Below are 27,375 nucleotides of genomic sequence, written 5' to 3'. Positions count from 1 at the left end.
CTGACACGGCCTGCAACGAAAACATGCGGTCTCTCCTTCACTGCAGCCGAGGTGAGTAAGACATTTAAACGTGTTAACCCTCGCAAGGCTGCAGGCCCAGATGGCATCCCCAGCCGCGCCCTCAGAGCATGCGCAGACCAGCTGGCCGGTGTGTTTACGGACATATTCAATCAATCCCTATACCAGTCTGCTGTTCCCACATGCTTCAAGAGGGCCACCATTGTTCCTGTTCCCAAGAAAGCTAAGGTAACTGAGCTAAATGACTACCGCCCCGTAGCACTCACATCCGTCATCATGAAGTGCTTTGAGAGACTAGTCAAGGACCATATCACCTCCACCCTACCTGACACCCTAGACCCACTCCAATTTGCTTACCGCCCAAATAGGTCCACAGACGATGCAATCTCAACCACACTGCACACTGCCCTAACCCATCTGGACAAGAGGAATACCTATGTGAGAATGCTGTTCATCGACTACAGCTCGGCATTCAACACCATAGTACCCTCCAAGCTCGTCATCAAGCTCGAGACCCTGGGTCTCGACCCCGCCCTGTGCAACTGGGTACTGGACTTCCTGACGGGCCGCCCCCAGGTGGTGAGGGTAGGCAACAACATCTCCTCCCCGCTGATCCTCAACACTGGGGCCCCACAAGGTTGCGTTCTGAGCCCTCTCCTGTACTCCCTGTTCACCCACGACTGCGTGGCCACGCACGCCTCCAACTCAATCATCAAGTTTGCGGACGACACAACAGTGGTAGGCTTGATTACCAACAACGATGAGACGGCCTACAGGGAGGAGGTGAGGGCCCTCGGAGTGTGGTGTCAGGAAAACAACCTCACACTCAACGTCAACAAAACTAAGGAGATGATTGTGGACTTCAGGAAACAGCAGAGGGAACACCCCCCTATCCACATCGATGGAACAGTAGTGGAGAGGGTAGCAAGTTTTAAGTTCCTCGGCATACACATCACAGACAAACTGAATTGGTCCACTCACACAGACAGCATCGTGAAGAAGGCGCAGCAGCGCCTCTTCAACCTCAGGAGGCTGAAGAAATTCGGCTTGTCACCAAAAGCACTCACAAACTTCTACAGATGCACAATCGAGAGCATCCTGGCGGGCTGTATCACCGCCTGGTATGGCAACTGCACCGCCCTCAACCGTAAGGCTCTCCAGAGGGTAGTGAGGTCTGCACAACGCATCACCGGGGGCAAACTACCTGCCCTCCAGGACACCTACACCACCCGATGTCACAGGAAGGCCATAAAGATCATCAAGGACATCAACCACCCGAGCCACTGCCTGTTCACCCCGCTATCATCCAGAAGGCGAGGTCAGTACAGGTGCATCAAAGCTGGGACCGAGAGACTGAAAAACAGCTTCTATCTCAAGGCCATCAGACTGTTAAACAGCCACCACTAACACTGAGTGGCTGCTGCCAACACACTGACACTGACTCAACTCCAGCCACTTTAATAATGGGAATTGATGGGAAATGATGTAAATATATCACTAGCCACTTTAAACAATGCTACCTTATATAAATGTTACTTACCCTACATTATTCATCTCATACGCATACGTATATACTGTACTCTATATCATCGACGGTATCCTTATGTAATACATGTATCACTAGCCACTTTATACTATACTATGCCACTTTGTTTACATACTCATCTCATTTGTACATACTGTACCCGATACCATCTACTGTATCTTGCCTATGCTGCTCTGTACCATCACTCATTCATATATCCTTATGTACATATTCTTTATCCCCTTACACTGTGTACAAGACAGTAGTTTTGGAATTGTTAGTTAGATTACTTGTTATTACTGCATTGTCGGAACTAGAAGCACAAGCATTTCGCTACACTCGCATTAACATCTGCTAACCATGTGTATGTGACAAATAAAATTTGATTTGATTTGATTTGATTTGATTTGATATCTGCATGTGGCGCCAGCGGTACGCTCAGAACAATTTGTTGGCCTGGAAAAGGGACAGAAGAACAGTATCTACCTTATGGACCCAGTCCATCTTGAGTACACGCTGTGCATTAATGCGATACTGATTGCGCTCGCATCTCATTCAGAAAGCATTACAATGTCACGTTTCCGTAGTCTATGCATTTCAATTAGCTTTTTGTCGGGGCACTAGCTTGGGCCAGATGAAGACAGCATTGGTTTCGGTGGATATTACTCCATATTGAAGGATGACACAGCTGTAACCCAGCGGTCTTACATTAATAGGAGCTGTCAGTTCAGCCTCTCATGAACTCCCATGAGCTCCTATAACCACTAGGCTACCCAGTGGTTAGAGCGTTGGGCCAGTAACCCAAAGGTTGCCAATCGAATCCCTGAGCTGACAAGGTAAAATATGTCGTTCTGCCCCTGAACAAGGCAGTTAACCCACTGTTCCCCAGTAGACTGTTATTGTAAATAAGAATTTGTTCTTAACTGACTTGCCTAGTTAAATTTAAAAAATCAACTCTGGTTTTGATTTCAAGAGTACGCTACACTTTGAAACGGTGTGATATGTGAATTCTTCCACACAGCCATTACACAGTAGTGTAAAGCATAGCACAGATAATTTTTCACCAACCTTTACTTGGCAATACTTCCTCAATTCCCGACTAGGAAGACAACACGTCTTCTAAACCTCCATGTCTAGTTGCATGATATTCTCATTGACCGAAACAGGTGTCATCATGACATGGGCCACTTGGGTGGACACCCACCTGTCTCAATCAATGAGAGAAGATTTTAAATACACAATATGGCAGCGTACAGAATGTTGGATTACTTCATGGAGCAAAACATCTATTTAATTTAATAATGGAGCATTTGCAATTACACAAGTCTTTATAATTAAGTGTTTGAATGGTTATGAGGTGGGTTGGATATTTAATTGGAAATGAAGAATGCATTTGAGATTGAAAACGGAGGTCTAAGATCCTTAGTTTGCATTTCATATTCCAATGAATGATATTCGTCATTAAATTTGAAAATACATTAGAATTATTGTGGGAAATTGGTGATAGATTAGGCCCGTGCTTTTTCTTTATATATTTTAGCCAAAGGCAGTACAGTTTGGTGTCATTATTCCTATGTCAAAGCCAAAGGCACCCGCCTCAACCCACAAAGTTCACTGTATGATGCACATTATAGCTCTTGTGTGTCCCATATTCCAAGCATGAGTTGACTACATCAGGCTTGTGACTCTACAAACTTGTTTACAGTTCATTTTGGCTGTGTTTCAGATTATTTTGTGCCCAATAAAAATGAATAGCAAATAATGTATAGTGTAATTCAGTCACTTTTTCAGTCACTTTTATTGTAAAAAAATAGAATATCTTTCTAAACACTTCTACCATGGTTACGGACAATCCTGAAAGAATCGTGAATAATGATGATTGAGAAAGTCACAGAAAGTCTAACATCATACCCCAAGACATGCTAACCTCCCCTGCTATTAATTAATGGTGAGAGGTTAGCATGTCCATCAAAGTTGCCCATCACTGGTTTAGAGGGTATATTGCATTTGTTAACTTCAAGCAGGAGAGAGGCATGCATTATATTTTATTTATGATAATTCTGAGTGGAGATTGACTAATTTCACTTTAACCTTTCATGCTTACCAATTTTTTAAAAATGTGTTGCTGGTTATAATTACAGTAAAATTACTGTATTTTAAGTTGAAAATATTGTATTAAGTTTCAAACTATAGAGTATATAGAGCAGCAGTAGTAACAACCTGACATAGTGGAAGTGAGAAAAATACTAGGAAAATACTCAGTAGCAGAGAAGGGTACAAAATGGTTGTTTATTTGAATATATCCAAATTAACAGTCACATTGATATTTAGTACAGTATGAATGGCCATTGCCCTAAGACTGATTGGAATATACCAGAGTAAGTGCCCATCTGCAAGGGTTCCCTTAGCCTTGTCAATTTTCCGATTTGTAAGTATTTGTCTGTATCCTTTTCTCAAAAGGTACAAATTAATGGAGCATGTTGCAGTTTAAATGCAAGTTTGCTGCAATTCTGGGCTAAATGAGTGACTCTCATGCCCCAATGAATTGAGGATTGAGGGTGGTCTGAGGGCAAAAGGGGGTGCAACTCAATATTAGGAAGGTGCATTTGGAAAGTAATCAGAACCCTTGACTTTTTCCACATTGTTACATTACAGCCTTATTCTAAAATGTATTAAATTGTTTTTCCCCCTCATCAATCTACACAATATACATAATGACAAAGAAAAACTGTTTATTAGAAATTTTAGCAAATGTATTAAAAATAAAAACGGAAGTATCACATATCACACACTCTCATGCCCCAATGAATTGAGGATTGAGGGTGGTCTGAGGGCAAAAGGGGGTGCAACTCAATATTAGGAAGGTGCATTTGGAAAGTAATCAGAACCCTTGACTTTTTCCACATTGTTACATTACAGCCTTATTCTAAAATGTATTAAATTGTTTTTCCCCCTCATCAATCTACACAATATACATAATGACAAAGAAAAACTGTTTATTAGAAATTTTAGCAAATGTATTAAAAATAAAAACGGAAGTATCACATTTACATAACCATTCAGACCCTTTATTTAGTACTATGTTGAAACACCTTTGGCAGCGATTACAGCCTTGAGTCTTCTTGGGTATGACGCCACAAGCTTGACACATCTGTATTTGGGGAGTTTCTCCCATTCATCTCTGCAGATCCTCTCAAGCTCCTGCAGGTTGGATGGGGAGCGTTGCTGCACAGCTATTTTCAGGTCTCTCCATAATGTTTGATCAGGTTCAAGTCCGGGCTCTTGATAGGCCACTCAAGGACATTCAGAGACTTGTCCCGAAGCCACTCCTGCTTTGTCCTGGGTGTGTGCTTAGGGTCATTGTCCTGTTGGAAGGTGAACCGTCGCCTCAGTCTGAGTTCCTGAGCAGGTTTTCATCAAGGATCTCTCTGTACTTTTCTCCGTTCATCTTTCCCTCGATCCTAACTAGACTCACAGTCTTTGCCGCTGACAAACATCCCCACAGCATGTTGCTGCCACCACCATGCTTGACCGTAGGGATGGTGCCAGGTTTCCTCCAGATGTGATGCTTTGCATTCAGGCCAAAGAGTTCAGCCTTGGTTTAATCAGACCAGCGAATCTTGTTTCTCGTGATCTGAGAGTCTTTAGGTGCCTTTTGGCAAACTCCAAGCAGGTCGCCCAAACCCGGACGATGTTGGGACAATTGTGTGCCACCCTATGGACCATTGTGTGCCACAATCATGGCCAGATGTGATACAGTTTGGATTCGAACCATGGACTGTAATGACGCCTCTTACACTGAGATGCAGTGCCTTAGACCGCTGCGCCACTTGGGAGCCCAATTTACCAACTTATCACAGGTGAACTCCAATCAAGTTGTAGATCAATGGAAACAGGATGCACCTGAGCTCAATTTCGAGTCTCATAGCAAAGGGTCTTGAATACTTATGTATTTAAGGTATTTCTGTTTTATATTTTGAATATATTTGAAAAAAATGTCTGCTTTCCCTTTGTTATTATGAGGTGTTGTGTGTATATTGCTGGATTTAAACAAATATTTAATCAATTTTAGAATAAGGCCGTAACATAACAAATTGTGGAAAAAGTTGAGGGGTCTGAATACTTCCAAAGGCACTGTATATTTTACATTAGTTCTGTATTTTTATTTTTTGGTTCCCACCCTTCAGCTGCCCTCAACCCCTCCCGTCTATCTCTAAAAACAATCCAATTTTGATTTCTAATTGCTATATATTTTTCAACTGAGCTGTGATGTTTCACAAAAGTTCAGAATCTTTCTATTCTCATAGTTTCTACAAATTGTAAATTAAAGATAAACATGTTTGCTAAGCGTACTATTATATTGTTGATCAATTGACTATGGCTTTTTAAGTCACCCAGCAGTGCTATTTGCAGAGTTAACTCCAGGTAAATGTTGCAATTCTTCAGCCATTCCTGAACCTGAGACCACAAATAGGCTAGATAAGGGCAGTACCAAAACATAAATAGACAGGTATTGTACTTTCCATGGTAGCAAGATATTATCTATTTTTTGCTGGCTTTCTATAAAAATCTATTGTAGTGAGATCCTTTCTTTCTTGGGATATGAATACCAAGTATATCCACTTCACCGTCAGACCATATTCATAGAAAAACTACACGGTAATGTAAAAGTTGTATTTTTTTAATCCAATATGTAATATGGTGCACTTATAATAATTATGTTGTAATCCAGAGAGGTTAGACAAATTATCTAGATCCTCTATAAGAATGTGCAGGGATCCAAATGTCAGATTTATAAGAAAAACATGAATTGTCGGCGTACAATGTTGACGTGTTTTTGTATTGTGTTTTGAGAATCTGCAGAGAGAAGAATGAGGTGGTTGTGTCATTATTGTTTTATTCTTGATTTTATACCTTTCAGTGTCCTTTGCTTGTTTTTGTCCCACAATCTTGTTGTGCTCCATAATCGCAAGGTGTGCCCCCTCCCTCAAAATGCTGCACCTTTGGGGTATTTTCTTTTTGTTTTAAAAAGAGAAAAGGTAAAAAAAAGAAAAGGGGTAGATTGATTACATGGTCTTGAAGGTACACTGTGGTCCTCAGGCTACACCATAACCCCATAACACAAACCCATACAAACACTACCCAATTCATATTTATGCCATGCTTACTGTAAATTGAGCTCTTGTAAATATTTTCGACATCTTATTTGCTAATGTTAGCTAGCTTATGTTAGCTAAATTTAGTCAAAGATACAACAACAAACATGTTTACTCTGCTGAAGGTATAGCAGTGACTACCATGGCATAGGACGAAATTGATTGACAGTGCGTATCCAAAGATAGCTAGCTAGTTATGTGATTTAGCTGATGGCTTTCAGAGTTCAATATGTAAGTGATAATCAATGATGGACTATGCGCTCTATGGAAAATAATGAAAGAAGTGGAAAGTGTATTCCACAATGAGCTAGAGTTTCCAGAGAACGCATAGAGCCCTGAGTTGATTATCTCTTTTATACCATGGCTATAATTTAACACATTTCCCGCTGGAATGATGTTAATTTGCCAGTAGTAATGTGTTCTACATCCACTGAAATAGCTAGCAAGTTTACTAGATAGTTACAGTAGTTGCCTTGGTAACCAAACAAACACGCTTGCTAGTTTAGCTAACTAAACCATCAGTCCTAGCTTGCTATTATGAAGTAGAATTCAACAATGCCAATAATGTTTTCAATCGACTTTTGCTTTCAAAGCAGCTCAATCCTTGAACATGTAGGAATGAACTAGAGCCACTGAATTATACCGTGCTGATATTTTGTGCCAATGGGGATCCATAATAAATACACATAGGGAAATAATGCACGCTCTAGAATGCACTTCAAAACAAAAAAATCAGAAATGAGTATTCCACAATGCCATGGTAAAATTAAGTGATAATGCCCAAGAAGCCGGTGTTTGTAGGATATATTGGCACGGGTGTTGTTAGGCCCGAGACACGTCGGTAGACATGAAGTGCTTTGAAAGGCTGGTCAAGGCTCACATCAACGGCATCCTCCCGGACACCCTAGACCCACTCAAATTCGCATACCGCCCCATTGCTACTGATGTGAGTGCCACGGGGCGGTAATCATTTAGCCAGGTTACCTTCGCTTCCTTTGGCACAGGAACTGTGATGGTCTGCTTGAAAAATGTAGGTATTACAGGGAGAGGTTGAAAATGTCAGTGAAGACACTTGACAGTTGGTCTGCGCATGCACCATAATTTGCTAATAAATTAATTAAAAATCCTACAATGTGATTTTCTGGATTTTTTTCTCATTTTATCTGTCATAGTTGAAGTGTACCTATGATGAAAATTACAGGCCTCTCTCATATTTTTAAGTGGGAGAACTTGCACAATTGGTGGCTAACTAAATACTTTTTTGCCCCACTGTATGTAAATATTTGTATGAAAATAACAAGATTCAACAACTGAGACATAAACTGAACAAGTTCCACAGACATGTGACTAACAGAAATAGAATAATGTGTCCCTAAACAAAGAGGAGGTCAAAATCAAAAGTAACAATCCGTATTTGGTGTGGCCACCAGGTGCATTAAGTACTGCAGTGCATCTCCTCCTCATGGACTGGACCAGATTTACCCGTTCTTGCTGTGAGATGTTACCCCACTCTTCCACCAAGGCACCTGCAAGTTCCCGTACATTTCTGGGGGGAATGGCCCTAGCCCTCACCCTCCGATCCAACAGGTCCCAGGCGTGCTCAATGGGATTGAGATCCGGGCTGTTCGCTGGCCATGGCAGAACACTGACATTCCTGTCTTGCAGGAAATCACACACAGAACGAGCAGTATGGCTGGTGGCATTGTCATGTTGGGGGGTCATGGCAGGATGAGCTTGCAGGAAGGGTACCACATGAGGGAGGAGGAGGTCTTCCCTGTAACACACATCATTGAAATTGCCTGCAATGACAACAATCAACAATCAATCCGATGATGCTTTGACAAACCGCACCAGACCATGACGAACCCTCCACCTCCAAATCGATCCCTCTCCAGAGCACAGGTGTTGGTGTAACGCTCATTCCTTCGACAATTAACGCAAATCCATCATCCCTGGTGAGACGGTGGGTTTGAGCCCATAGGCGACGTTGTTTCCGGGAATGCCTGGTGAGGACCTGCCTTACAACAGGCCTAAAAGCCCTCAGTCCAGCCTCTCTCAGCCTATTGCGGACAGTCTGAGCACTGATGGAGGGATTGTGCATTCCTGGTGTAACTTGGGCAGTTGTTGTTGCCATCCTGTACCTGTGCCGCAGGTGTGATGTTCGGATGTACCGATCCTGTGCAGGTGTTGTTACATGTGATCTGCCGCTGCGAGGACGATCAACTGTCCGTCCTGTCTCTCATTGCAATTTATTGCTCTGGCCACATCTGCAGTCCTCATGCCTCCTTGCAGCATACCTAAGGCACGTTCACGCAGATGAGCAGGGCCTCTGGGCATCTTTCTTTTGGTGTTTTTCAGAGTCAGTAGAAAGGCCTGTTTAGTGTCCTAAGTTATCATAACTGTGACCTTAATTGCCTACCGTCTGTATGCTGTTAGTGTCTTAACAACCATTCCACAGGTGCATGTTCATTAATTGTTTATGGTTCATTGAACAAGCATGGAAAATAGTGAAGATTAAAGTTAAATTATTTAGATTAAAATTATCTTTGAAAGACAGGGTCCTGAAAAGGAGACCTTTCTGTTTTAGAAGTTTAGAAGCCAGGTATCAGATATTGAATGAAAATATGAACGCATCATGCAACAAATGCAACGATTATACTCAGTTACAGTTCATACTGTGTAAGGAAATCAGTCAATTGAAATAAATTCAATCTATGGCCCACCCACTGGGGAGCAAGGCCCAGCCAATCAGAATGAGTTTTTCCACTCAAAAGGGTTTTACTACAAACAGTTTCAGATTCATCAGCTGTCTGGGTGGCTGGTCTCAGACGATCCCAAAAGTGAAGAAGTCAGATGTGGAGGTCCTGGGTTGGCATGGTTATACGCTGTCTGCGGTTATGAGGCCGATTGGACGTAGTGCCAAATTCTATAAAATGACGTTGGAGGCAGCTTATGGCAGAGAAATTAACATTAAAATGATCTGGCAACAGCTCTGATGGGCATTCCTGCATTCCGCTTGCCAATTGCACACTCTCTCAAAACTTTGACACATCTGTGGCATTGTGTTGCATGACAAAACTGCACATTTTAGAGTGGCCTTTTATTGTCTGCAGCAGAAGGTGCACCTGTGTAATGATTACGCTGTTTAATCAGCTTCTTGATATGCCACACCTGTCAGGTGGATGGATTATCTTGGAAAAGGAGATATGCTCACTAACAGGATTGTAAATAAATTTGTTAACAAATTTGTGCACAAAATGTCAGAAAAATAAGTTGTTTGTGCGTATGAAAAATGTCTGGGATCTTTTATTTCAGTTAATGAAATTATGGGACCAACTCTTTACATGTTGCGTTTAAATTTTTGTTCAGTATATTTTAAAATGAGCCTTTAAAACTTCTCTGGTACATGTGGGACGGTAGCGTCCCACATCGACAACAGCCAGTGACATTTCAAAAAGGCCTTACTGCAAAAGCACACCATGCGATTATGGTAGGTCAGCGCCTAGTCACAGAAAACCATACAGCCATTTTCCAGCCAAGGAGAGGGCTCACAAAAGTCAGAAATAGCGATTAAATTAATCACTAACCTTTGATGATCTTCATCAGATGGCACTCATAGGACTTCATGTTACACAATACATGTATGTTTTGTTTGATAAAGTTCATATTTATATCCAAACATCTTAGTTTACATTGGTGCGTTATGTTCAGAAATGCATTGTCTCAAACAAACATCCAGTTGATGATCTTCATCTGATTGCACTCCCAGGTCTCCATGTTAGACAACAAATGTTCGTTTTGTTTGATAAAGTCCATCATTTATGTTCAAATACCTCCTTGTTCGCACGTTTAGTCCAGTAATCAAAATGCACAAGGTGTGACCACAAAGTCTAGATGAAAAGTCAAAAAAGTTATATTACAGTTTGTAGAAATATGTCAAACGATGAATAGAATCAATCTTTAGGATGTTTATATCATAAATCTTCAATAATATTCCAACCAGACAATTCCTTTGTCTTTAGAAATGTAAAGGAATGGAGCTTGCGCTTACGGCCGCGCGTGTGACTAAACTAATGGCTTTCAGCCAGACCCCTGATTCAAACAGCTCTTATTTGCTCCCCATTCACAGTAGAAGCCTGAAACAAAGTTCTAAAGACTGTTGACATGTGCTGGAAGGCGTAGGAAGTGCAATCTGACCCCATAGACACAGTATATTGGACAGGCAATCACTTGAAAACTACAAACCTCAGATTTCCTGGTTGAATTTCTTCTCAGGTTTTTGCCTGCCATATGAGTTCTGTTATACTCACAGACATCATTAAAACAGTTTCAGAAACTTCAGAGTGTTGTCTATCCAAATCTACTAATAATATGCATACCCTAGCCTCTGGGCCTGAGTATCAGGCAATTTACTCTGGGCACGCTTTTCATCCAAAATTCAGAATGCTGCCGCCTACCCTAGGGAAGTTAAAAATCACTAGATCAATATATCCCCAAGCAACAGGAAGAGAGTTATACATAAAAACAAACCAATCTCTGAGTAAAACAACGCTGAGACTGGGACCCAATAAGCCAAGGCTTCACTTAGAGGAAAAGACAAAGAACAACTTGTAGATGCAGAGCAATAAGAGCAACGAACAGCTGAAGGATATCCAAGAAAACATGGCTAAAATCCTCCCAATTCTCACAAAATAAACTGTTACAATCTGTTGTTTAAAAAAGTAGATTTGCTCGAAAGGAAAGTTGTCTATTGTGTCAGATATGCATACAGAGGGTGGGCATTTAACAAACAGGACAACAAAATACTCCTTCTGGAAACAAAGGTGCAAACTTTAGAAGATGACCAGCAAGATAACAGAATGAGACAAAACAAAATGAGAATATTGTCCCTACCAGAAGACAAAGAAAAAAGGGACCTTTCCACTTACATGATCAAGCTGATATCGGAGGAGCTTGGCATGGTACTCTTTAAGCTGTGGAACTGTCACACCAAAGTCAACATTCTAAGGGCACAGGGGGGAAAGGAGACCACGGCCCATGCCACGTCCATTTGATTCATCCAGGACCTGTCTGTTAGGTTGAGAAAAAACCTGCAAGCAATTTATTCCAATCAGAAAGTCATTAGAGAAAAAAGGAATCAACTCCCGATTCCCAGCAGAACTGTGGGTATGGAAGGGAACACAAAGAATGGAGTTCACAGGCGCCGATGAAGCCCTGAACTGGCTGCAGAGAACCTTTACAGTTGAAAGAGAGCTCAGTGCCCTGAGCAGAGGCACAAGCGGAAAAAAAACAGATAAGCAAACTTGGTTACATACAGTGATGCCCAAAACCATCTTATAGTAAGTTTAGACAACATTCCTTTTCCCTCCCACCGAAACAATCTATTCTCTATTGTCCCCAAGTAATTGTTCACCTCTAGGAAGTAATAATAGAATTATCGCATGGCAATGATATACACGGACACTGACAATACCATAGAAAATAAGAAATATAGTACACACAGTGCCTTCGGAAAGTATTCAGACCCCTTGACTTTCTCCACATTTTGTTATGTTACAGCCTTATCCTAAAATCTATTAAATAAAACAAATTCCTCAGCAATCTACACGCAATACCCCATAATAACAAAGCGGAAACAGGTTTTTAGAAATAGTTGCAAATGTATAAAACAACAAAACATAAATACCACATTTACATAAATACCATATTTCCATTGATTATCCTTGAGATGTTTCTACAACTTGATTGAAGTCCACCTGTGATAAATTCAATTGAAGGAAAGGCACACACCTGTCTATATAAGCTCCCACAGTTGAGAGTACATGTCAGAGCAAAAACCAAACAATGAGGATGAAGGAATTGTCTGTAGAGCTCCGAGACAGGATTATGTCAAGGCACAGATCTGGGGAAGGGTACCAACAAATGAACACAGTGGCCTCCATCATTCTTAAATGACAGAAGTTTGAAACCACCAAACCTCTTCCTAGAGCTGGCCTCCCAGCCAAACTGAGTAATCGGGGGAGAAGGGCCTTGGTCAGGGAGGTGACCAAGAACTCGGTGGTCACTGACAGAGCTCTAGAGTTCATCTATGGAGAGAACATTCCAGAAGGACAACCATCTCTGCAGCACTCCACCAATCAGGCCTTTATGGTAGAATTGTCAGATGGAAGCCACTCCTCAGTAGAAGGCCATGACAGCCCGCTCTGGTCTGATGAAACCAGGATTTAAATTTTAGGCCTGAATTCCAAGCGTCATGCCTGGAGCAAACCTGGCACCATCCCTACGGCTGAAGCATGGTGGTGGCAGCATCATGCTGTGGGGATCTTTTTCAGTGGCAGGTAGTCAGAGTTGTCAGGTTTGAGTAAGGATGAGGCAAAAATGAACAGAGCAAAGTACAGAGAGATCCTTGATGAAAACCTGCTCCAGAGAGCTCAGGACCTCAGACTGGGGCGAAGGTTCACCTTCCAACAGGACAACGACTCTAAGCACACAGCCAAGACAACGCAGGAGTGGCTTCGGGAGAAGTCTCTGAATGTTCTTGAGTGGCCCAGACAGAGCCCGGACTTGAAGCCGATCGAACATCTCCCTAGAGACCTGAAAATACCTGTGCAGCAACGCTCCCCATCCAACCTGACATAGCTTGAGAGGATCTGCAGAGAAGAAAAGGAGAAACTCCTATTGTGCCAAGCATGTAGCATCATATCTAAGACCCGATGCTGTATTCACTGCCAAAGGTGCATCAACAAAGTACTGAGTAAAGGGTCTGAATTATTTTTTATACGTTTGCAAAAATGTCTAAAAACTTGTTTTGCTTTGTCATTATGGGGTATTGTGTGTAAATTGATGAGGGAAATATTTTAGAATAAGGCTGTAATGTAGAAAATGTCAAGGGGTCTGAATACTTTCTGAAGGGATTGTCAGTCAATAACTGTTGTGTTTGTGTGTGTGTGGCAATGGGGCACGAACATCACTGCCGGCTAAGCCCTCCTCTAGCCCGGATGACGCTGGGCCAATTGTGCGCTGCCCCTTGGGTCTCCCGGTCGCGGCCGGCTGCGACAGAGCCTGGACTCGAACCCAGAATCTCTAGTGCCACTGCGATGCAGTGCCTTAGACCACTGCGCCACTCGGGAGGCCCTTTTTTCTTTTTTTATGACTTCTAAATCTGTTATAAAATGAAAAAGAGTTCTGGACAGATAGGAAAGGATGCCACATTATTATTATTCCTCGTTTGTCATAACTAGGATTTAATGGTCGTTATTGGTGAGAATGGAGAGGGATTATATCCGGGGGATTGGGATGGGGTGACTGGGAGGGCATCAGATGCTTTTATGAGGTGTGTGGGGCCTCCACTCATCCCATTTCAGTCCCTCAGCGGACCCACTCAAGTAGACCCTCACAAGCCATTATACTTTAACTTAACTTACAAGGTAATACAAACCAACCACAGTACATAAGTGGCAGTCTTTCTTCAAATGTATGTACAATGTACAATACCAGTCAAAAATTTGGACACAGCGACTCATTCCAGGGTTTTTATTTATTTTTACTATTTTATACATCGTAAAATAATAGTGAAGACATCAAGACTATTTTCTCAACCAGCTTCACCTTCCCACATGCTGAGCACTTGTTGGCTGCTTTTCCTTCACTCTCCAAACCATCTCAGTTGGGTTGAGGTCGGGTGATTGTGGGGGCCAGGTCATCTGATGCAGCACTCCATCCCACTCCTTCATGGTGAAATAGCCCTTACACAGCCTGGAGGTGTGTTGGGTCATTGTCCTGTTGAAAAACAAATGATAGTCCCACTAAGCGCAAACCAGATGGGATGGCGTATCGCTGTACAATGCTGTTGTACCAATGCTGGTTAAGTGTGCCTTGAATTCTGAAGCTGGTTGATAGAATGCCAAGAGTGTGCAAAGCTGTCATCAAGGCAAAAGGTGTCTTCGAAGAATATCAAATATAACATATTTTGATTTGTTTAACACTTTTGACATTACTATATGATACCATGTGCTATTTCATAGTTTTGATGTCTTCACTATTATTCTACAATGTAGAAAATAGTAAAAATAAAGAAAAACCCTGGAATGAGTAGGTGTGTCCAAACTTTTGACTGGTACTGTATTTATGCCTTAATTAAAAATATATATAAACTCTTAGCTTTCATTTGACACCAAATTGGATTGGTTGATAAGAGGGCTGTTCACCACAATCCCTGAGTAATGCATGTTAGTAGTTCCATTTGAATTATTAATGCACATCCACTGTCCCACAGCCCAGCCAGACAATCTTCCCTGGAAAAAAACATCTAGACATTTTTCTAGCCTAGCATTTTGTTTGCAACATTTGAGGTTTGTCTAAACCTTGCTGGCTGCCTCTCCAAAGTGTGCAACAATGTAAATTGTTGTTGTTGTTGTTGTGATTTCCGCTGTGCCATATAGAATGAACTTGTCCAGTATCAGGATCATTATAACGGATATATCCAAATAAATGGTAAAACAAACGAAAGGCACGTACTGTAGTCTGCTGTCATCCCCGGTTTCTCATGCTTTATTGCTTAAATAACACCACTGATGTAATATACGTTTTTTGTTGAGGACAGTGAAGGTCATGGACTGGTGCATGAGTCATTCTTGGATGAATACGGGTTTGGAGAGAAATCCAGGCTGATAGTACTATAATTGTATGTGGCTCTCAGTGGTACTACTCTCTAAACCTGCTCTTTGAGGTAGACACATCATATATGAAGATACCACACTTCTGTGACTACAAACAATGTTGTCTTCTTAACCCCGAGACATCTTATACAGTACCTGACACTGCAGGACATTGGACAGAGAGAGAGAGAGTATGTCAGCATTTCATCAGGCAGCCATGCTCAATAGGATCGAGTTCAGTTAGTGGGAAAGAACACTGTCTGTTGACATCATGACAGCTAGGGAGCAAGGAGCTGTGTTAGCAATTGGCTAAGATAAAGAATGATCACTTAGAGGTTTTCCCTGAAAGCGATAAAGGTCAAAGACACCCTTCACTCTCCATGAGAAAAGCTACTATACTTACAGGGTTGAGTAGGTTACTTTCTAAAAGTAATCCGTTACAGTTACTAGTTACCTGCCCACATTTGTTTTATCAGTAACGGAATTTATGGATTACCTAATCTCAGTAACGTAATCTGATTACTTGCAGTTCCTTTTGGTTGACCATCCCATTAAGAGGCATTAGAGAAGACAAAAATGATCCATTAAATGTATTTGGTGTGTCATCATAGTGGTCTCTGACTTGTGGTCAGACTCAATCAGGTGGAACAAACTTAATATTGCACCTTTTTTCAATGCTGAATTGAATGACATTCAGAAAACATTGTCATTGTGTATCCTTTTTAAATTGAAAAGTGATCCAAGAAGTAATCATCTAGTTTTTCAAAAGTATCTGAAATCTGACTGCAATATTTTTGCTGTTAATGTAGTTAATTACAGTTAGCTTTTTATAATCAGATTACATGGAACTGATTAATCAGTTATTCCCCATCCCTGTATACCTGACCAATTGTATTAACCCTGTGTTTTGATAGGTTCATGGTACCACACAAACACTGTTCCCTGGAAATGTCATAGGAATTGCTGATGAGTTTTGTCTATTCAGGAAATAAATGTAATCATATCTTAATGAATATATTATTTACTAACTGAATACTGTACAATGATCAAGCTCCGCTCTCCAGACACCTCTTTGGACTTTCATGTTTGATTAAGCTCTTAAACAAAGGCATTTGTGAATTCATTAAACCTCACTAAACGGGTATGAAGCATCTCTCACTAAACAGGTTTGACTCATCTCTCAGCAATTTAAAATCTGTCATTCACCTCTATTTTCCAAAGTGTACAGTAATACTCCAACATGCCTCTAGTCTTCTATTGCCACATCTGGTATACACTCCTGGGGTAGCATGCCTCAATGGAGAGACTTTTCTAAATACCTCCTAATGTGTGTCTGAGACATCTGTCAGGAGCACGTGATAGGACTGTGGAGAGGAATCCCACAGCAGAGTATCATACTGTACCGAAATACTTAAGACAGTCAGAGAAACCTGACTTTCCATGGATGGATTACCCAGTTAGTCATTAGTGTTTTTCTTATTCCATCAGCCCTCTGCATCCCCTTACCATTATGCCACGTTGTACTGTATTCCGCCTCCTGTACATTGTTAGGCAGAGATGGAGAATGTTGGAAACAGGAACATTTTATAAATGGATGCTGTGTGTGCAAATGGCCAGTGGGGAGCAGTGTTCCCTCTGCACTGTATTGAAAATATTGTTTTTCCTTTAATAATGAGGATCCTTTCACAGCGTTTCCATGTACAACCATCACTTTCAGAGATGTCTTGTCTATTCTTTCAGCAGTTTCATTGACTGACTCAGACACACCCATCCATATCCAAAATACTTGGATTTGAAGAATAGTCACTGTAATCCATTCACTCATGTAGTGTTCATATGTCCTTCCTGATTATTAAGCCAGTTTAATGCACAGACTTGTCAGATACTTATTCTACTAAGCAAGGAACTGCCAATTGAGAGTACGTTGAAGGTGATGGACTCCCTGGCAGTGCACTTTAACCTTTCAATTTAACAGGAACTTGATCCATCGGCGAGACAGTCTGGTCTGGGATCAGTAATCATTCAATTGGATTAGGCTGCCACAATTCCTAATCTAACTTGATTCCAACCCAAAGAGCAATATTACTCACGGTAACGGCATTGCAAAGTGAGCTCACTAAAACAACTATGTGAACATTATAGCATATCTGATGACTGCTCTAAGGGATATTGTACATCCTTGCTAACTTGAGCGAAAACCCCCAGTGCATCTATTTTGTTCCACACAGTGGAGATTCTCTGCTTTGATGTACCCAATCCTTAGATCTACAATATGGCGCTAGGTCTATATGAAACATCCCCCATCTGAGGCTACAAATCGGTGTGCTTCCTCCAACACAGGACACAGAACACGTTTTTATTACACAAGGAATTTGTTTAAATGAAACAAACGAGGGCTGTGATCTACTAGATCAGCATTAGGATTAAATAACTCTGCAGGCTTTTGAAGCTCCAGAGCTTTGATTTACATTGAAAAAAAAAACTGTTTTACTTAAGTGCAGAAATCCCACAAGGTATAAATCAATATCGCTGTTTCTGCAAATACAATGAGGGTAGGAAAAGCTGGTAAATTGTGTTTACCATTTCACTAATTTAACGTGACAAACCATTCTGAGATCTATGTCCATAGCTGATTATCTTTGAATTGTGGGAAGGGAAATGTATACTGTCAAGGTACAGTACCAGTCAAAAGTTTGGACACACCTACTCATTCCAGGGTTTTTCTTATTTTTTTTTACTATTTTCTTCATTGTGGAATAATAGTGAATACATCAAAACTATGAAATAACACATATGGAATCATGTAGTAACCAAAAAAGTGTTAAAGAAACCAACATATATTTTATATTTGAGATTCTTCAAGGTAGCCACCCTTTGCCTTGATGACAGCTTTGCACATTCTTGGCATTCTCTCAACAAGCTTCACCTGGAATGCTTTTCCAACAGTCTTGAAGGAGTTCCCACACATGCTGAGCACTTGTTGGCTGCTTTTCCTTCAATCTGCGGTCTAACTCATCCCAAACCATCTCAATTGGGTTGAGGTCGAGTGATTGTGGATGCCAGTTCATCTGATGCAGCACTCCATCACTCTCCTTCTTGGTCAAATAGCCCTTAAACATTGGGTCATTGTCCTGTTGAAAAACAAATTATAGTCCCACTAAGTATAAACCAGATGGTTGTATAGTGACACTAGAACTCTCACATGTCTGTCATGGGCTGATTTCAAAATGTATCGTAACGCAAAAACTGCCGTAGCTAAAGCGACTTACTTCAAAGTTTTATTCCCCTGGGAGGTATGTTATTACTTTGCAATTACTGCTTGCATAATATGTGTGCATGCCATATGCTCCTGGTTCAGAGGTGTGCTACAAAACAAGGAAACATTTAAATATAATTAATCTGATGTATGAGGTGTCTTTGTACAGCCCAATTGCATTATCATTTGGCTGTAAGAAAAGTTAGGAAAGTTGTGAGCTATCTCATTTCCATAATATTTCTTGATAGCTGTGGTCAAGCTAGGCAAAGTCCACTGAATGATATAGAGCTCTCCAAACAAATCACATTTTTCAATTTAGAGCGGAAGAACCACTTTGCTAACACCTTTAAGTGATCATCTTTCATCTGCTCATAATTTCCTTCCACCTTTGGCCGCTAACGGTGTACTAATCCCATTATATGGCCCATATTACTTTACTGACTATATGCTTTTTAGAGCCCCTTAAAATGGGTCTGTCTAAATGTATTATTGGTGGAAAGTGAAAAGTTTCATAATCTAGAAAATATACACAGATTCTCATCATGCCACAGAAAGGCAGAAAAAGACCTGATGCAGCATGAAATAAATTACATTTAGCAAAGTGGTTTGGGTACCTCGGTTCTCGATTGGCCATGGAGCTTGGCGCAGCAATCTATTTACGTGAGAATAATCTTGCACTCCCAATTTCATATTTATGTATATTACTGTGGGGCACATTGTGTTCAGTGAATGGGAGGTCCTCATATATTGTAACCTTATTGACAGAGTGAAAAGAAGGAAGCTTGTACAAAATACAAATATTCCAAAACATGCATTCTGTTTGCATCAATGCACGAAAGTAATACTGCAAAAAATGTGGCAAAATGTTTTACTTTTTGTCCTGAATACAAAGTGTTATGTTTCCAATACAACACATAACTCTCATACCACTCTCCATATTTTCAATCATAGTGGTGACTGCATCATGTTATGGATATGCTTGTAATCGTTAAGAACTGGAGAGTTTTTCAGGATAAAAAAAAGAAATGGAATGGAGCTAAGCACAGCTAAGCACACCTGGTTCAGTCTGCCTTCCACCAGACAATGGGAGATAAATTCACCTTTCAGCAGGACAATAACTTAAAACACAAGGCCACATCTACACTGGAGTTACTTACCAAGAAGTTCCTGTTCCTGAGTGGCCAAGTTACAGTTTTGACTTAAATGGACTTGAAAATCTACAGCAAGAGCTAAGAATGGTTGTCTAGCAATGATCAACAGCCAATTTGACAGAGCTTGATGCATTTTGAAAAGAATAATGGGCAAATGTTGCACAATCCTGAAAGACTCACAGCTGTAATCGCTGCCAAAGTTGCTTCTACATCACCATGATCAAAGAGCTATTTAATTTCTTTAATGACGCTTCTACCAATAGGTTCCCTTCTTTGCAAGGCATTGGAAAACTTATTTGGTCTTTGTGGTTGAATCTGTGTTTTAAATGTGAATGCTCGACTGGGGGACCTAACTATATGTGTGGGGTACAGAGATGAGGTAGTCATTCAAAAATGTTAAGCACTATTATTGCACACAGAGTCCCTGCAACTTATGTGACTTGTTAAGCACATTTTTACTCCTGAACTTATTTGGTCTTGCCATAGCAAAGGGGTTGAATACTTATTGACTCAAGACATTTAAGCTTTTAATTTTTAATTAATTTGTAAACATTTCCAAAAAAATAATTCCACTTTGACATTATGGGGTATTGTGTATAGGCCAGTGACTAAAATCTCAATTTAATCTATTTTAAATTCTGGCTGTTTCACAACAAAATGTGATAAAAGTCAATGGGTGTGACTACTTTCTGAAGGCACTGTGTATTTCAAATGAGGTTAAAATAATTTCAAATATTTGTGGGAAAAAAGTTGAGATTGTCCCGTCTTTAAAGAATCCCTGAGCTCTAAAACAGCAACATTTTCTCTCAGCCTTTTGGCAAAAATGTGTAAAATAGCATGAGATTAGCTATAAAAATGCAAAAAAAATTCTGTCTGCCCCATGGTTTGGACCTTGCGGGGGCCCCCGTAAAGCTGTTTTACACCATTGGAGTTACAGTAAGATCCATGTTGCATTGGGTCTGTCTAGAGCCTTGAAAAAGACACCCACCTTGGCATGTGGGAAGAATGGCGCCAAGGAGGTTTGCCGCTCTTAATTTGATTTCAATCAATTACTCGATGTTTTGGGGGATTTGTTAATGACTTAAAAAGCAGCAGATCTCATACTGATATGTGGGTATTAAACCTTTCCTTGTTTCCTGAACTATTATGTACCCAATGTTGCTATTTTGGTTCATAATTATGTTTTCACAAGAGACATTTTTAATGACAGAATCTCAGGCGTATGGATAAATTCAGAAAATATATTGCTGATCAAGCACAATGTTACAACGTTGCCTCACAAACTATTATTTTGCAACTTTCAACACATTAAAACATTTTAAATAAAGGTAAAAAAGGAAATTAATAGCCTAATGTGGGACAGTTATGAAGAATTGTTGTGTGTGTTGCTATGCTATACTATACACAGTTTTTAAAGATCAATGAGAATTGGTGGGTTTGGTTGAGTTTTAATCTCAGTTGGCCACTCCCCCTGAGGTGGGACAGTTTCCCTGAAGGTCAGACATATTAATCAAGCCCCGTCAGGAGTGAGCCATAATGCTCAGAGTGATCTCCCTATTCAGCATGTAATGATTAGATGTTGTTTTTAGAAAACACGCTGATGATGGGGATGATAATTACAACATTGTGTCGCATGATGGTAATGATAATGATCGAGATGATGATATAGGTGGTGGGTAAGATGATAAGGGTGAAAGTGGGGATGATGGTAATGTTAATGACAATTGTTGGCTGAAGAAAACACACAGTGTATGTATAGATTGAAACACCTGAGTACAATACAGACATTCTGAAATATGGTTAGTCCCCACTGCATGATTTATTTTTGAAGCACTGTGGGTTGTCTAGCCTTGGACAAGCTGTACATCATGCCGAGTACCTTGGAGACAGGATGCTCAACAACAAAAAGCAGATTGTGTCACCAACTCGGTTGGGTTTCAGCAACATTGTGCATTCGCAGGAATGATACTTCTCATTCCCCTCTCTGTACAGCACAGAAAATGCATCTGGGTGAATACAGTGACAGCAACCTGAATGCAGTGGCTTGCTTATCCCCTATAACATAGAATATCACTACTGTGCATTTGAGGGTATCGTACCACATACAGTGCCTTCAGAAAGTATTCATACCCCTTGACTTATTCCACATTTTGTTGTGCTACAGTCTAAATTCAAGATGGATTTTTCTCACTCGTGTACACACAATACCCCATAATGGCAAAGTGAAAACACGTTTTTATATTTGTAAATGTATTGAAAATGAAATACAGAAATATCTAGTTTGCATAAGTATTCACACGCCTGAGTCAATACTTTGTAGAAACACCTTTGGCAGAGATTACAGCTGTGATTCTTTCTGGGTACGTTTCTAAGAGCTTTGTGGAACTCAAATGTACAATATTTGCACATTATTATATTTTTTTAATTCTTAAAGCTCTGTCAAGTTGGTTGTTGATCATTGCTAGACAGGCATTTTCAAGTCTTGCCATAGATTTTCAAGTCCATTTAAGTCAAAACTCACTAGGCCACTCAGGAACATTCCATTTCATCTTGGTAAGCAACTGTATATTTGGCCTTGAGTTTTAGGTTATTGTCCCGCCGAAATTTGAATTTGTCTCCCAATGTCTGTTGGAAAGCAGACTGAACCAGATTTTCCTCTAGGATTTTGTTTGTACCTAGCTCTATTCCATTTCTACTTATCCTCCAAAAAACTCCCTACTCCTTGCAGAGCATACCCATAACATGATGCAGCCACCATCATGCTTGAAAATATGAAGAGTGGCACTCAGTGATGTGCGTGTTGGATTTGCCCCAAACATAACGCGTTGTATTCAGGACATTAAATTATTGTCTTTGCCACATTTTTTGCAGTTTTAATTTAGTGTTTTATTGCATACAGGATGCATGTTTTGGAATATTTGTATTCTGTACAGGCTTCCTTCTTTTCATTCTGTCAAAAAGGTTAGTATTATGGAGTAACTACAATGTTGTTGATCCATCCTCGGTTCTCCTATCACAACCAATAAGCTGTAACTTATTTAAGGTCACTATTGGCCTCAGTAAAATCCCTGAGCGGTGCCTTTTCTCTCTGGCACCTGAGTTAGGAAAGATGCCTGTATTTTTGTAGTGACTGGGTGTATTGATACACCATCTAAAAAGTAATTAATAACTTCACCATGCTCAGAGGTATATTAATTAAATGTTAGCTTTTTTTACACATCTACCAATTGGTGCCCTTCTTTGCAAAGCATTGGAAAAGCTCCCTGGTCTTTGTGATTGAACCTGTGTTTGAAATTCACTGCTCGACTGTTAGGGACCTTATAGATAATTGTATGTGTGGGGTACAGATATGAGGTTGTCATTCAAAAATCAAATGTGGTAAAAGTCAATGGGTGTGAATACTTCCTGAAGGCACTGTAATTGGCGGCATGGATCTCTTTATGAGTTTGTCAGCTTGTTGGTGCTTTGAAGGTTTCAAAAATCCACAAATAGCGATTAAATATTCACTTACTTTTTGAAAATCTTCCTCTGATTTGTCATCCAAAGGGTCTCAGCTATAACATGTAGTGTCGTTTTGCTAGATATAAAGATGGATTTTATCCCAAAAAGTCTGTTTAGTTGGCGCCATTGATTTGAGTAATCCACTTGTTCAACATGCAGAGAAAGGAATCCAAAAATCTACCCCTAAACTTTGTTTCAACAAGTCAAAATACGTTTCTATTTACTGCTCAGATACCCTAAAATGTAATCAAACTATAATATTTCTTACGGAAAGAAGTATGTTCAATAGGAAACCGATTTTAGCAGGTGCGTCCTGTCTTCATGGTGTGCGCAAACATGACTGTTTCCCTGTACTAAAACGGATATTTCTTATTCGTTTTTGAAGGTACAAGCCTGAAACATAGACTGCTGACACACGTTGGAAGCCATATGAATTGCATCCAGGGAGCTAATTTTCAGTATGACCTTATACTTGCCATTGTAAGAGGATGGTTTCTCATAAAGCAATTCTGGTTGGTTTTTCTTTGGATTTTCTCCTACATTATTTAAACATTTCTACAAACTTCCAAGTGTTTTCTTTCCAATGGTACCAATTATATGCATATCCTGGCTTCAGGGCCTGAGCAACAGGCAGTTTACTTTAGGCACGTCATTCAGGCAGAAATTGAGAAAAAAAGGGCCTAGCCCTAAGAATTAAGTAAAAGATGGATAAGTAAAAAGAGAAAATAACAAATAACAAATAATTAAACAGCAGCAGTAAAATAACAATAGCGAGGCTATATACAGGGGGTACCGGTACAGAGTCAATGTGCGGGGGCACCGGTTAGTTGAGGTAATTGAGGTAAGATGTACATGTAGGTAGAGTTAAAGTGACTATGCATAAATAATAAACAGAGAGTATCAGCAGCTTAAAAGAGGGGTCTGGGTAGCCTTTTGATTAGTTGTTTAGCAGTCTTATGTATTGGGGGTAGAAGCTGTTAAGAAGCTTTTTGGACCTAATGTAGAGACTGGAGTCTTTGACAATTTTTAGGGCCTTCCTCTGACACCGCCTAGTATATACCGTAGGTCCTGGATGTCAGGAAGCTTGGCCCAAGTGATGTACTGGGTCGTACGCACTACCCTCTGTAGTGCCTTATGGTCGGATGCCGAGCAGTTGCCATACCAGGCAGTGATGCAACCGGTCAGGATGCCCTCGATGGTGCAGCTGTCAAACTTTTTGAGGATCTGGGGACCCATGCCCAATCTTTTCAGTCCCCTGAAGGGGGAAAAGGTGTTGTCCTGCCCTCTTCACAACTGTCTTAGTGCGTTTGGACCATGATAGTTTGTTGGTGATGTGGACACAACTCTTTACATGTTGCTTTTATATTTCTGTTTAGTATAAATGACCCTGGCATCGTCAATGAAGCAGTTCACACATGTTTGCTCGTCTATGATGAGAAATCCAGATGACCCAATGTCTGACAAAATATTTAAAAATCAACAGGAAGAAGAAAAACAACAATACTTATGAGACATGTACTATTTAATACTGTAAGAGGCTGCATTACTTGTAGTGGTTATTGTTGAACTTTCATGAAACTTTCTAGTGTTTCGAAGAACCTTCATATTAATTAATGCTTAGAGTTGTACAAATGCACCCTTAAGTATTACATTTGTCCCTTCGAATGTAGCATTGTGTGCGTTTGTTTTGATTTCTAGTTCATTATGTTGATTCATACATGCATTGTACATGCATTGTAATTGCTTAGAGCCAGGGGTTTATTGATTTCTAACAACAGCACGGCTGACTCATTTATAACACAGTTTGTGGTTAAATCCAGCAGAAACTGCTTTGTTATATTTCAATATGAATGCATAATTAAATTTGAATAGCAAAATCTCCTACTCTCCAGTACTGAAAGCTCTGTAGCACTGACACCTGTTGTTGTGAATGAGGTCTGTAAAAGGCAGTTATATTAAAATAATTTAGGCCAACATTTCTCATCTGCACTGTATGTTTTCGCTCACTTTTAAGTAGTAAGGTTATGGTTATTTTAGTGCAGTGAAAAATCTTAGTTTTGGACAAGACTGACTGAATTAACCTGTTTATACGTTGTTTTCCATTTTGACACTAGAATAAATATTTCTGACACATATCGATGCCACGTAGGCCATTTTCAAAACAAGAAGTTGCTTTATAGGGGAAGTCATTCTTTAATTATCACTTCGATTAGCCTAATCAAAATATCTCATATATTTCTACAAACAAACCCCTCTGGGGTGGTAGGCTATAACAGCTGTCAGTGCTCCTGGGCAACTTCACATCATTCCATCACAATTTAATTTCTTAGAACTGCTCATTTAAATAAATGTTAATGTGTTCCTCTGTCCTATTCAGTGTTACTATTTAGACCAAAGCCCAGACAATGATGCATTCCCCCCATGTCGAAACTTTCTCTCTGTTGAGCACTCGGAATTGAAAGGAGCATCATGGCTAATTGCTCAAACGAATGTGAACTGTTCACGAACAACTGGAAAGGGTTTTGTCTGCGTGCTACACGTGAGTCATTTGGTAGGGTTTTGTCTGCGTGCTACACGTGAGTCATTTGGTAGGGTTTTGGAGGCCCAGGTTCAGTCATCTATGGCTCCAGACAGTCATGCAAAAAAATACCTCTGTTCTGTGGAGCTAATGCATATTTAATTTTCCCTCATTACACTGAAATGTGCTGTTAGTCCATGCTCGCTGTTTAATCATTTTCCATCAGGGTCCATTTGGAATAGTGGCCCCCACTTTGTCCCCATCCCCACCCCCTCAGACAGACGCTCACACAGCCACTTCCCAGGGACCTGGCCTAATGTTGTTTTAACCGTTCTTTGCAAGCCACATTGACTCATTAGAATGACTGCATTAATCAGTCACTTGGTTTGATGGATAGAGAACCGCCATCAGGACAATGCAGTGTGCTGCTGTAACACAGGAAGAAGTGTCAGACCAAGCCAATGGGTGTCAGTGATTGAAGCCCGGGGGATCTCCTCACAAGGCTTTTTAGGGAGCATGACCTGGAAATTGCTTCAACCAAAAGTTTATGTAGGCTAATACATTTGAGCCTATTACTGCGTCATTTGCCGCCTGCCACATTTCACCATTCCACTCAGCTTCATCTTCACTGCCACAGAGCGTGACAGTTTTGAGGAAGACGTAGGTCTAAATTAAATGGATTTCCAAATCCGTTCATGTTGCTGGAAGTCTATGCGAACTAAATGACCTTGTTAGCTACAGTGTTTCAACTTACAGTCAGGTAAAAGTGCATGCATGATTGAGTCATATTTAAGTTAGTTAATATTACAATCCACCACTGACTAGTAAATGAGTACAGTGCAAGTCTCGAGCTGAGGGATATTACAATCATTTGCAGTAGTTCTTGCTTTTCTAGTATTTTACTGTATTCTCCTCTGGCCTTAAGCACAGGTATCAACCTGCACTCTACGATGTCTCTGCAATGAGTTTCGCAACATGTAGCCTAGAAACATAATAATGTCTTCATCCAGTGATCCCAGTATGCTCTGAACAATTTGAGAAGTAATAGAACGCCTTTTGATTTGTCTGGCTTTTTGTTATTCAGGTAACATCCTCTCCCATGTTGAGTTTGTGAAGGCCTCGGCATGCTATAGTTTCATTTTCAGCACACTTAGGTAAACCAACAATGATTAGCTGCTAGTTGCTGCAATATTTACAGCATCTGATCTTGTTTCATCATTTCCCCCAGATGCACACAGCAGCGGCTCGGCTGGTAAAATCACAGCTTTGCACTAATTGTGAATCTCACGGACGCTTTTCGAAAGGAAAGTACCCTTACACTCCTGCATCACAGTCTGCCCTGTGTGGCAGTGTGAGGCGCCACCATGAAAAGGATCAACATTAAATGAATCGTATTAGCATGACAATTAATTTGTGATTAATACCTTTAATCAACGGTCCAAAGGGATTGGGGAAATCATACCTTAATGCCCAGGGAAATATGTTTCCATTTTGACAAGTGGACAGATAGGAGATTTCCCTTCCAGCCATACCTTAGGACATTCAGCTGCAGGCAACATGGCGGATTCACCACCTGGCAATTTACCCTAACCC

This window comes from Oncorhynchus clarkii, chromosome 12 (genome assembly GCF_045791955.1).
Source record: "Oncorhynchus clarkii lewisi isolate Uvic-CL-2024 chromosome 12, UVic_Ocla_1.0, whole genome shotgun sequence".
In the NCBI taxonomy this organism is placed as follows: Eukaryota; Metazoa; Chordata; class Actinopteri; order Salmoniformes; family Salmonidae; genus Oncorhynchus; species Oncorhynchus clarkii.
The sequence above is the reverse complement of the archived record's forward strand: the minus strand, read 5'-3'. Positions refer to the sequence as shown.